Genomic DNA, 14,271 nt, shown 5'->3' with positions numbered 1-14,271 from the left:
GGTCTCGTGAACAGGAGAGGCTCGTGTCGTGTGTCGATAGTCGGAGCAAGCTCTCTTCGAGTTAGCAAGGTGCTCTGCCTGGTCTCGTGAATAGGAGAAGCTCGCGTTTCGTTTGTCGATATTCGGAGCGTTTCTCTTCGAGTTGGCAGAGTGTTCTTCTTCCTGTTCGTTCGTCGAAGGAAGGTTTATTTATCTGCTTTATTCACTATTTGTTGTAATCTGTGAAACCATTTTTAGTGAAAAAGGTTAATCACTATTTATAGTGATTAACGACTGGACGTAGAATCTTTTGATTCGAACCAGGATAAAAATCCAGTGTATCAATTTTTCTACTCTCTATACTCTTTACCTTTTACGCATGTTAACTGTTTGATTAATTTTCTCTAAGAAAATTGTTTTTCTAAAACGGACCATTAAACTTGATTTGTGACCGTAACACGCTTTCTAAGTATTTTATTCCGCTGCGCGACTCTATAACGGTACCGATTGTTCCAACACATTGGAGATTCAGGATGACCCCCAAAACTGAGCTACCATGTAATCATTCTATACAACCCCAAAACACCACCATGTATCCTCTCCTTGAGGATCATGGAATTACGTTCATGAATCATACTGTTACTTTAAACCTTATCCCAAGTCATGAATAACCAGATACGTCCATAATATCACATTAAATCCAACGTATTTCATACATTCACATAAATCCCCTTTACAGTATATATTTTCCAAACATTTTGCACATAATTCAATTCAAGAGAAATGACCTTAAAACCATCACCATTTGCAGACCATTGGATGGACGAACACTATTCACCGAGCGTTGTAAACCGAACGCAAACTATGCCAACTGAACGAACGCACAGACAATTTGGACGAACGCTAAAACCGAACGCTGAAACATTAGGCTGAACGCTAAAACCGAACGCTGAATCATTAGGCTGAACGCTAAAACCGAACGTCATATTGGATTCAACACTATGTGGCCGAACGCTGATTTATACTTAGGACGAACGCTATTTACTAACATGCCGAACGCTATTTCACTGATCACACCATTAGGCCGAACGCTTATATTGACACTTAGGACGAACGCTAATTGATTTAACAAAATTTGATCGAACGCTAAAACCGAACCGATGAACACAATTAGGCCGAACGTCATATAGGATTCAACAATATTTGGCCGAACGCTTAAAACCGAACGTCCTATTGGATTCAACACTTATTTGGCCGAACGCTAAAATATCAAGGCCGAACGCTAATTCCTGAATACTACAAGAACGGACGTTATCAGTTCCTAGGCCGAACGCTCACATCACAATGATACATATGTCGAACGCTCAAGAGGGAAACCTAAGAATACTAAATTAAGAACGAACGCTTATACTGTCTAATACACTAAAGCCGAACGTTTACGATTCAAACTTAGAATATCAAATGAAGAACGAACGGTACACTCACTAATTCACCAAAACGGACGTTCAAGCTCTTAAACTAAGAATATCAAATTATACTAATACACCCAAAGGCCGAACGTTCAAGATTTACACCTAAGAATATCAAATTTAGATCGCACGCTTAAATCACTGAAACCTCAAAACCGAACGCTCAGAATTGCTAATACAGAAACAAGACCGAACGCTCATTAATCCATGAAAACCGAACCTTTTAAATTTGAAACCTAAGAATTCATATCAAGGACGAACGACTGCAATCACTAATATCCAATACCGAACGCTCAAGATCACTCTCTGTAATTACTGATTTAGGGACGAACGCTCAGGATTGAAATTTAATTTTACCAATATAAGAACGAACGTTCACACTAATATACCAAGACCGAACGTTCGGGATTACTTCATCAGAATACTATTTTGAGGACCGAACGCTCGTTAATACAGAACCGAACGCTCAGGTTATTTTGGCCGACCACTAATTGGTCGAGCCATTTGGACGAACGTCCAATTTGGAGCCAAATTGGACGAACGCGCGATCTGCAGAATCGTACCAGATTTCCAGAAAACCCAGAAATCCAAATTTTTCATCCCTTCCTTCCCAGATTTGCATCAAACACAACATATATCATCAATCAAACAAAATATCTAGCTCCCCTTACCTCTTGAAGACTTCCTTTGTAAAAATCTTTGAATCTAACTTCTCCAAGACTTGCAGCACCAAGGTTTCTTTTCTCCTCCAGCAACTTTGAACTTCACTTCCCTCACCAATTTGCAGCCAGAGTTTTTCTCATTGCAGAACCCAACACCCCCTTATATCCCATGCGTGTTGTACTTGTTGAATGGTGCCAGCAAAGAGGAAGAAAAACTGGACCTTTGACTCCCCTATTTTCCACATAAAACAAAATCCCACCCCTCCCTATGGCAGCTAGTGTCTCCCAGCATTAAATGCTTCCCCATCTCTTTTAAGAAAAACAAGGTCCTTACATTCTCCCCGACAACAAAAATTTTCGTCCTCGAAAATTTGGTTTATCGAAACAAGTGGGGATAAATTTCTCTCATCTCATCCTCTAATTCCCAGGTGGAGTCGCCTATTTTACCATCCCAGATGACCTTGACGAGTTTGACAGTTCTCCCTCTAAGTTGTTTGTTTTGGCTCTCTTCAATCCTTACGGGTTGCACTTCCACCGATAAATCCTCTCTGACTTGCACATTTTCAACTTCAAGTATATGAGAAGAATCAGACACATATTTTCTCAGCTGGGATACATGGAACACCGGATGCAAGTTCGCTAACTGAGGTGGCATGGCTATTTCATAAGCTACCGGCCCTATACGTCGTAGGATCTGATAGGGGCCAAGATATTTAGGAGACAACTTCCTAGCCCGGATTGCTCTCCCTACACCGGTAGTTGGAGTCACTCGGAGAAACACATGGTCCCCAGCTACAAACTCTAACGGTCTGCGCCTCTGATCAGCATAGGACTTCTGCCTGTTTTGAGATGCTTGCATCTTTGCCTGTATAAGCTTCACTTTCTCTGTAGTCTGCTGAACTATCTCTGGTCTCGTCAAAACTGCTTCTCCATCCTGAAACCAACAAAGAGGTGTTCTGCAGCGCCTTCCATATAATGCTTCAAACGGTGCCATGCCGATACTAGCCTGGTAGCTGTTGTTGTAAGTAAACTCAACCAGTGGCAATATCTCATCCCATACCCCTAGGTGATCCAAAATGCAAGTCCTCAACAAATCTTCAAGCGATTGGATCGTCCGCTCAGACTGTCTGTCCGTTTGGGGATGATATGCCGAGCTCATCTGTAGTCTGCTTCCCATCTCACTCTGAAGGGTTTGCCAAAACCTGGATGTGAACCTCGGGTCTCTATCTGATACAATACTCGAAGGCACCCCATGTAACCTTACTATCTCTTTAACATACAATTGTGCCAACTTCGCCATAGACATTCTCAAATCGATCGCCAAGAAGTGGGCACTCTTGGTCAATCGGTCCACAATTACCCATATTGCATCATGTCTTCGGACAGTGCGTGGCAAAGGGGTAACAAAGTCCATAGTGATGCTATCCCATTTCCACTCTGGAATTTCTAATGGTTGCAACAAACCTCCCGATCTCTGATGCTCTATCTTAGCCTTTTGACATGTTAAACAAGAGGCAACAAACTGAGCTACATCTCTCTTCATACCGGACCACCAAAAGGACTCCTTGAGGTCTTGGTACATTTTAGTCATGCTAGGATGCATGCTAAAACGACTTTTATGGCCTTCCTTTGCCTTAAAGGAAGACTTCAGGGATTCAAGGGGGCTGGTTCTGAAGTTTTGGAAGAGTGAAGGGCTTGCTGCAGATCTGGGAGAGGAGAAGTGGAGAGCTCGTGGGTTTGGAAAGAGATCCACACACTGCATTTCAAGATCCAAGGAAGTCTTCAAGAGGTAAGGGGAGTTAGATCTTTTGTTTGATTGTTGAAATATGTTGTATTTGATGAATATCTGGGAAGAAGGGGATGAAAATTGGGAGTTTCTGGGTTTGTGGAAAACCTGGTGCGATTCTGCATAATTCTGCAGAAACGCGCGTTCGTCCAAACAGTGCTCGACCAATTAGTGGTCGGCCAATCCTAGAGCGTTCGGTATTGTATTCTGAACGTTCGCCCGAATAATGAACAGGTACGCCAAATTGGAGCGTTCGACCTAATGGTATCTGGTCAAATAGCGTTCGTGCTAAATTGTGATTTTAAGGAAGTGATCTTGAGCGTTCGTTTTGATGAATTCGTGATTGTAGCCGTTCGTCCCTAAGTTGGTATTCTAAGTTTGAATCTTAAAACGTTCGGTCTTGGTGTATTAGTGAGCATAAGCGTTCGTTCTTGATTGGTATTCTCTAGTAGTAATGTTGAGCGTTCGGTCTTGATATCTGTTAGTAATCGTAAGCGTTCGACCTGGATCGGGTATTTAGAGGTTTAGTTGGTAAGCGTTCGATTTGGGTGTATCAGTTATAGTTAGCGTTCGATCTTGACCAGGTATTCTCAGGCTTCGATCTTAAGCGTTCGGTATGAATGATAGATAGTGTTCGGTTTTACGGATGCTTATTCCCAGTTTGTGAACGTTCGGTTTCGACGATGTCTGGTAGTGCTTATAATAAGTAGCGTCCGGTCTTGATAAGATTTGATCTTTAAGCGTTCGTCCAAACAGTTCATTTTAAGTGTTCAACCTTAGCGTTCGTTCAAATAGTGTTCGGCTAAATAGTATTCAGTTTAATAACGTTTGGTGTTTTAGTGTTAAGCCTAGGAGATTGATTTTAGCGTTCGTCCAGTCAGTATCCAATTTTAGTGAGGAGTTCGGTTATAGCGTCCGGCCAATAGTGTTCAATCTAATATGAAGTTTGGTATTTTGACGTTCGACCAGTAGCATTTAATCTCATAGCGTTCGGCCAAGTAGTGTTTGATGTAAAATGGTGTTCGGTTTGAAGCGTTCGTCCTAAGTACTTAATCTCATGACGTTCGGCAAAATGGTGTGCAATTTAATTTGGCACTCGGTTTAAGGTTCGGCCTGTTAGTGTAGGATTTGATAACGTCCGTCCAGACAGTGTTCTGCCTGGTATTTGGCAATTAGCGTTCGTCCAATGGTGTTCGGTGGATAGCATTCGTTCTATGGTGTTTGCTTAAAAGCGTTCGTCGATTGGTGTTCGGTGAATAGCGTCCGTCCAGATAGTGTTTGCCCTGGTCTTCGATCCAGTGTGGTGCTTGGTTTTTAACGTTCGGCATGATGTGGTAGGATCCGTTGACATTCGTTCAAGTAGTGTTCGGCTTGGTGTTGGAAAATTGCGTTCGTCGAGTGGCGTTCGTCCATTAACGTTCGTTCAGTGGTATTCGGTGAATAGTGCTCGTCCAAATAGTATTTTACAAATAGTGTTGAATTCTATGTTATTTTTCTCTTGAATTGAATTATATGTACAAATATTTGGAATATATACTGTGATGTGATGTATGTGAAGATAGGAGAATGTATGAAAGATGATAAATTACTGTGATGATACGATTGTAAATGATGTATGTGAGTATGAAGTGGACATCTCAGGGAGAGATGACTACAAGTATTTATGTGGTGTTGTGTTATTCTGTATAACTGTAGTGAACTTAGGATCGGTATGTCTATCCCTACACTCAAAGCATTGTTCATGCTCACATAGAGAAGAACAGTGTCAGTGGTGAGAGTAGAGGGAGGTCCTCGTCTATAGCCTTTAATGGCAGAGATAGGAAGGTTGGGGATTTACCTTGCTAGTGTTGGAGAAAGACCAACAGACTATGCGGGTGCACAGACTACTATTAGTTCGACAGTTATACAAATCCGGATGAGTCGTGTGTGTGGCTTTACTTTGCATAGTGTTGGGAGTGCCAGCAAAACTATGCGAGCGTAAAGCTGTGTGAGTTGTGGTTTAACGAGCATGTTTTAATTGTTCATTTATATGTATTTATGTATAATGACATGAATTAACTATATTACATGTACAACATGCTTTTTATATCTAGCTCACCCTTGCATTGTTTGTATTGTGTGTTGTTTGGGTATGTTTCTCTGGCGATGATCATCCACTTGGATGGGAGCAGACGTTGTTGAGGAGATCCCTTTGGAGCAAGAGCTGGAGGATACTAAGGTTACAGAGTAGTCTCCTTAGGAATTTCCTATATGTACTCGTGTAGTATTTGACTCTTTAAGCTGTTCAAGTTTGAATTTTCGTTTCTTTTATTTCTGGATGACTGTAATTTCACATTTAATTACACGTCATGCTCCAACTGTTCTCTTTATTTGTATGCTGACGTCTACATTATATAATATTCGTTATTATATAATTGGGACGTTACATATGAAGTGCATGAATGTGAATATGAGAAATCGTTTTGGAGTATGAATTATTAATACTATAGGGATTTTATGAAGTATGTAAATTGATGTTTTATGTGAAGTTATAAGGTTATGAAATGATGTATTGAAACTTGAGTTGAAGATAAATGAAAATCTGAATATGATATTTCCACTATAATAATGTATGTTCGTCATTGAACGGTCCTCTACCGTTCAGTGTTTCTAGTAAACTTCGTTGAAATAGAATTCTTTCATTTGGGAAGAATTCTAGTTGAGGACGAAAGCCCTATTGTAATAGTGCTATGTTTGAGCGTTCGGCCAAGCGTAGATGCCCTGAGTGTTATGTGAGGAATTGGGAATCTTGTAAACCTATATTTGTATACTTAGTTATTCTTAAACCCTATCCCCATTATCTCGTATTATGTTTATTACTATTAATGTTTCTATTATAAGTTTAAATCAGTGATTGGTCTCAAACCAAGCTCTCGAAATGAGTGGCGCTCAGTCTTATACCGAACACTCGTACTCGTTTTTAATTTATCAAACTTGAAGAAACAGCGTTCGTCCAAATTCAGTAAATCCTTTTTACCGTGTTCGGTCATTGACGGGCATTAGGTTTTTGTAATTGAATTATTCTAAATATGATTCTTTAACGTCTTGATGTGTCTACATTCATTGGATCCGGCCCAGAGTCTCCGTATTTACTCTATTCTTTGAGTATTGGTCTGAACTCACGAGAGTCAGTTCATTCAACTAATTCACGTGGTAAATAACGTTCGTAATGTAGGGTATATTATTGTAATCCGTCTTATTCTATTCTGGAACGGGAGATTTATCAGTCTCGTTCCTAACGTTCGTCCTCGTTATGCGGAGAGCTGAACGTTCGGTATTTTATGTTCTTGGAACTGATGAGGAAAATGACACTAAAGTGAAAGATTATAAAGGATGAACAATATATGAGATAAATTAAAGGTTGTGGATTTTGGGACGAGCGTTCCAGGGAAGAACGACTCTTGGATGAATATTGGAATTTGTAAAGTATGAATGTGGACAAAGCTTGGCTGGCGATTCGTCCTGATGTTCCGTGAGTACTCGTCCTCACGTAGAGGGGAGTAGGTCATGTGTGGGAACGGCAGGAGGTCCTAGTCCTTAGGGGTACTTTGGATGGAACGGACTAACCTCGGGTGGCAGCTGATGAGAATTCCAGTTACTACATCACCTGGGTGCACGAACGTCGTAGCTACACAGAATTCATACAGTCCGGACAGTCGATCTAGTATCAGGGTTTGATTTGAATTGTTTATTGGAATGTGTTTGAATGTGCTTGCATATGAAAATGTATGTTATTACTTAAATTAAATTACATAAGCTTACCCTGTGTCTTCTTTGTGTTGTCTTGTCCTTGTACGTCCGTCTTGTCTTTGCAATGATCATCCGTGTGGATGTGAGCAGATGGAGACACGCTACTGGAAGAGGCGCTGGAAGAAGGAAATTTGGAGGAAGAGAACCTCGTCGACGTGGAAGTTAAGGCCGAACCGTAGTACGTTCGGTTAGTAGTATAGTTTAGTTAGTATAAGGTGTCGTTTGGTCACCTTTTTCTTTTTTTTTTGTAATGACCATTCGGTAAACTTTCTTTTTGTAAACCGATCAGTCTAGTCTTGTTATCTTGTAAAATTAAGTTTATAACTTTATGTAAGGCCGATCGGTAGTGAGCGATCGTTGCTTAGTGTAAGACTGAACCGATACGTTAATTAATGTGATTATTCTATTATATGGTTTATTACTGTATTTATGGGATGTTACATTAGTGGTATCAGAGCAGTTTTGTTCTTTTAAGGACACTGTAGGTTGTGAGTACACTGTGTTTTTGTTGTGTACTCAACGTTTGTTCAATGAGTGTTTTCAACTCTTTGAACTTGACTAACGATCGTCTTCTCTGCTTCTCAGAGAACTAATGGCATCGAGACCTCCTCCTTAACCTCAAACCACCGAACGTGATGCGTCCGACAACACCAGGTTGTTGGAATCAGTAATAGAAAGGCTACAGCAGCAGAAGGCTGTCTTGATGCAACAGAACGCGGCTGCTTTACAGAGTTCGAAAGCAGCTCGCGCCAACTCTGAAGCAACCCAGAGGCAATTGATGGAAATAATTGCAACTACTAGGAACACATCGAGAGCGTCCTCTTCCAACGCTCCCCACCAGGCAGAGTGGAGTTTAGAGAATTTTCTGCAGCATCATCCGGCCAAGTTTGATGGGAAGTGTCTACCGGATGAGGCAGATCAGTGGCTAAGGGACATGGAGCGGATCTACAACGCCAAGAGGTGTCCGAACGACAACAGGTTGGCGTTCACTGAGTATCTGCTGACTGGAGAGGCCAGTCACTGGTGGACGAGCATGAAGGCGATATTGACAGACGCCCAAAGCCCCATCTCGTGGGAAGTATTCAGGAGCAAGTTTTATGAAGAATACTTCCCAGATAGCGTCCGTTTCGCCAAAGAAGTGGAGTTTCTGCAGTTGGTACAAGGTGGAATGTCCGTCTCGGAGTACACCAACAAGTTCAAGCATTTAGTACGATTTAACACCATGGCTACCAGTGAAGAGTGGCAGTGTCGAAAGTTTAAGAATGGGCTGAGGAGTGATCTGAAAGTGCTGATATCCAGCCTTTGTATTAAGTCGTTTCCTACAATGGTGGAGAGGGCCAAAATATTGGAAAAGAATGTGGCTGAAGTGGAGCAGCAGAAGAAGCAGCAACAAACAACTAGGGGACCGATTTTGTCCAGAACAAATCTGAATCGAGGTAGGACACCGTATGCTCGTCCAGCACAGCCATCAAATTCTCAATCTATGGTTGTTGCCGGGCAGTCTGGACAGCATGGGGCAGTCAGATGTTTTCAATGTGGAGGACCCCATTTCAAGTCAACCTGTCCTCAGTTGGTTGGAGGGAAGTATTGCAATCGCTGCAGAAGAAGTGGTCACTGGCAGAGCGAGTGCAATATGGGAGGACGAGCGGTAATGAGGCCGCCAAATGCTGGAAAAGGAGTTGTACGCCAAACTTTCCAAGTGTGAATTTTGGATGAAGGAAGTACAATTCTTGGGGCACGTCGTCTCGGCTGGGGGAATATCAGTGGATCCGGCCAAGGTACGAGCGGTACTAGAATGGGAGGGTCCATGTTCGGTCATTGAAGTCTGAAGCTTCGTGGGACTCGCGGGCTACTACAGACGTTTCATTGAAGGATTTTCTAAGATAGTAGCGCCATTAACACAATTGACCCGAAAGGATCACCCGTTCGCTTGGACCGATCGTTGTGAAGAAAGTTTCCAAGAATTGAAGAGGAAGTTGACGAGCGCTCCAGTGTTGGTTATTCCGGACACGGCCAAACCATTCGAGGTATACCGTGATGCTTCTCATCAAGGTTTGGGTTGTGTGCTGATGCAAGAGAAGAGGGCTGTCGCGTACGCTTCTCGGTAGCTGAAAGTACACGAGAAGAATTGTCCAACGCACGACCTGGAATTGGCCGCGGTCGTCTTTGCACTGAAGATTTGGAGACATTACCTGTATGGATCCACTTTCCAAGTCTTCAGTGATCACAAGAGTCTCAAGTACCTCTTTGATCAGAAGGAGTTGAATATGAGGCAGAGGAGGTGGCTTGAGTTCTTGAAGGACTACGATTTTGAGTTACTCTACCATCCAGGGAAAGCGAACGTAGTAGCGGACGCGTTGAACAGAAAGGTGGTGCATGTCTCGTCCATGATGGTTCGAGAATTAAGTTTGGTGGAGAGCTTTAGAGATCTAAGGTTACAGTTCGACTTGGAACCGGGGCAGTATTAAGTGCTGTAACCTTAGAATATCCAGCAACGTCTTCGATCTTATCAGAGTGAAGCAGGCGGCCGATGAAGAATTGATGAAGATTTTTAGCGCGCTCAGTACGAATCAGGCCAAACATTTCAACACTGGAACGGACGGCCTCTTACGCTATATGGGTAGGACGTGCATTCCCAACGACGGAGAGCTTAAGAGAATAATCCTGGAGGAAGGACACCAAAGTCGTCTTAGCATGCACCCTGGCATGACTAAGATGTATCAAGATCTCAGGAAATCCTTTTGGTGGCCGGGAATGAAGAATGATATCGCTCGTTTCGTAGCATCATGCTTAACTTGTCAACGAGCGAAGGCTGAACACCAAAGGTCGGGCGGTCTACTTCAACAACTTGAGATTCCTGAATGGAAGTGGGACAGCATTTTGATGGATTTCGTGACTCACTTACCACGCACGGTAAAGAATCACGATTCCATTTGGGTGATAGTAGATCGACTAACAAAGAGCGCTCACTTCTTAGCCGTTAATCTGAAGATGTCCATGACGAAGCTTGCACAACTTTATATCAACGAGATTGTTCGCCTGCACGGAGTGCTGTCTAGTATCATTTCCAACCGAGACACAAGGTTCACTTCTCGGTTTGGGCAATCTCTGCAAAGTGAGTTGGGCAACAAACTACAAATGAGTTCAGCCTATCATCCTCAAACGGACAGTCAATCTGAGAGAACCATCCAAACGCTTGAAGACTTATTGAGGACGTGAGTCCTAGATCATATGGGCGTATGGGATGAGATTCTGCCGCTAGTGGAATTCACCTACAACAACAGCTTTCAGTCAAGCATCGGAATGGCGCCGTTTGAAGCTCTCTACGGAAGGAAGTGCCGCACGCTGTTGTGTTGGTTCCAAGAAGGAGAGAAAGTATTAACGGGACCCGAACTCATCCAACAGACGACCGAGAAGGTGAGATTGATCCAAGAAAGGCTGAAGACGTCGAGGAGCAGACAAAAGTCCTACGTGGATAAAAGAAGAAGGCCGTTGGAGTTCAATGCAGGAGATCACGTTTTCCTTAGGCTGAATCCGACCATTGGAGTAGGCAGAGCTGTTCGACCCAAGAAGCTATCTCCCAAGTTCGTTGGGCCTTACCAAATTTTAAGGAAGATCGGACCAGTAGCGTACGAGCTATCATTGCCTCCCCAACTGTCCAACCTTCATCCAGTATTCCACGTTTCCCAACTCCGGAAGTACATAGCCGACCCCTCTCACATACTGGAGTTAGAGGACGTTCGTCTTCGTCAAGACCGAACGTTGGAGATGCAGACAGTTCACGTTGAAGACAGCCGCACCAAGTACTACAAACAGAAAGCGATCAAATTGGTGAAAGTGGTGTGGGACGAGAAGACGAGCGACTCTACATGGGAAGTGGAGGATGCCATGAAGGACTTGTACCCTCACCTATTTCCGAGTGAGTTTTAATTTTTGAGGACGAAAATTTTTGTAGTTAGGGGGAATGTCAGGCCTCGTTAAATGCACCCAAAACCCCCTGCTCATACTCATTAAAAACGCACCCAAACCCTTCTGCGCAAACGCCAGGTGTCAAGAATCGAAGTTTCGAAAATCACTTAGTGGATGGCAAGTGTCGACAGGAGAGTGTACGTCCGTTTGGACGTGGGGTAAACAAAAAATGATTTTTTCTGAAAACCCTACCCACTCTCCTCTGCATGCACCCTCTTTCCAAAATCTGATCTTTCATTTTCCTTCTTCTTCTCTCTAGAAAACCCTCCCTTCTCTCTACTGTAACTTACCCTTCTCTACTCCGATCACCGTTCAGGCACTGTAGAAGCATTCCCGGCGTCCCAAGCTTCATCTTGAACCAATTGAGTTTCAAGTTTGAACTGGTAAGTCTTCTCCCCTTAGTCGTTCGTTCTTTGTTACATGCAAACCACGTTTTGGTTTCATGCGAGGGTGTAGTCTAAGTTATTCTATTGTATGGTTTATTACTGTATTTATGGGATGTTACAATCAACATGAATTGTTTACCTATGTTTGTAAGGAACCGCACGTTCCTTATATTTTTTTTAGAAAAGGAAATGGAGGGGGCGGCTGCACGTTCAGCAAAAGTGGGCAGCAGCAGATGGTGGTGGGTCACTCCACTTTGAAGTACTCCAACCACCAAGAAACACCATCATCTCCATCATTAGTGGGCACAACACTAAGAAGGGAAGGGAGAAGCTGAGGAGTGCACAATTTCTTCTTCTTAAAGGGAAGAGTTCGTAGATTCAAAGAGTTTGGGGGACTTTGCAGATTGGAAGAGTTGCTGCAAATCTGGGAGAGGAGAAGTGGAGAGATTTTGGATTTGGAAGGAGATCAAGACACTACATTTCTAGATTTAAGGTGTAACATCCCAAAACTACAACAATAAAATCATATAATAGAATTGATTAAAGTTAATAATAAATCAGTTCAGTCTTAATATTAAAGAAAACGTGCGGTTCTGACCGAACGGCCATAAACAGTAAGAGTTCAAATTTTACTTATACAACAATACTAAAGTGACCGAACGGTTTACAAAAGGAATTACCAAACGGTTGTTCCTAAAAAAAAGAAAAGGTGACCGAACGACACCTTATACTAACTAAACTATACTACTAACCGAACGTACTACGGTTCGGCCTTAACTTCAACTTCCACGAGGTTCTCTTCCTCCAAATGTTGTTCTTCCAGCGCCTCTTCCAGTAGTGCGTCTCCTTCTGCTCACATCCACACGGATGATCATTGCAAAGACAAGGACGGACGTATAAACGAGACAACACAAGGAAAAACACAGGGTAAGCTTATGTAATTTAACTCAAGTAATAACATACATTTCTCACATACAAACATATCAAAAGCATTCCAACATAAGATTCAATCAAACCCTAATACTAGACTGACTGTCCGGACTGTATGAATTCTGTGTAGCTACGACGTTCGCGCACCCGGGTGATATAGTAACTGGAATTCTCATCAGCTGCCACCCGAGGTTAGTCCGTTCCGTCCAAAGTACCCCTAAGGACTAGGACCTCCTGCCGTTCCCACACATGAACTACCCTCCTCTACGTGAGGACGAGTACTCACGGAACATCAGGATGAACCGCCTGCTAAGCATTTCCACATTCATGCTTTACAATTCCAATATTCATCCAAGAGTCGTTCCTCCCTGGAACGCTCGTTCCAAATTCACAACCTTTAATTTATCTCATATACTCTTCATCCTTTATAATCTTTCACTTTAGTGTCAATTTCATCATCATTTCTAAGAACATAAAATAACGAACGTTCAACCCTCTTCATAACGAGGACGAACGATAGAAACGAGACCGATAAAATCTCCCATTCCAGAATAGAATAAGATCGAGAGAGTTACTTTTAGATTTAAGAATAATACGAGTACGATTATACAATATCTGACGATCGTTATTTACCACGTGAATCAGTTGAATGAATCGACTCTCGTAAGTCCAGGCCAATACTCAAAGAATAAATTAAGTACGGAGGTTCTAGGCCGAATCCAATGGATGTGGACACCTCAAGACGTTTAAAGAACTATATTTAGAATAATTCACATACAGAAATCCAATGCCAGTAAATGACCGAACATGGTAAAGGAAAATTCTACTGAAGTTGGACGAGCGCTATTTCACCAAGATTAATTATAAGTAAATGAGTAAGAGCGCTTGGTATAAGACCGAGCACTACTCAGTATGAACGCTAGGTGTAAGACCGAGCACTAATAACTTCTAATAAAAGGCTTGATAGATATATTAAAGTACCATTGAAGTGGTGTTTACGAACAACAATAATGTACAATTACATAAATGTATAATTTGAGTTTATAACAGTAGACTCAGGCACATCTATGCTTGGCCGAACGCTCAATCATAGTATTACCACACGAGGGTGCTCGTCCTACACTAGGATTCTCTCCAAATGAAAGAATCCCATTTTAACTATGTTCACCAGAAAAACCGAACGGTCAATGACCGTTCAGTAACGAACGTACTTTATCATAGTAAAGATTTCATATTCAGATCTCATTTATCTTCAACTCATGTCTTAATACGTAATTTCATAACTTTATAAATTCATATCA

This window comes from Vigna umbellata, chromosome 10 (genome assembly GCF_029865625.1).
Source record: "Vigna umbellata cultivar VRB3 chromosome 10, Vumbellata_1.0, whole genome shotgun sequence".
In the NCBI taxonomy this organism is placed as follows: domain Eukaryota; kingdom Viridiplantae; phylum Streptophyta; class Magnoliopsida; order Fabales; family Fabaceae; genus Vigna; species Vigna umbellata.
This window is presented reverse-complemented; position numbering follows the sequence as displayed.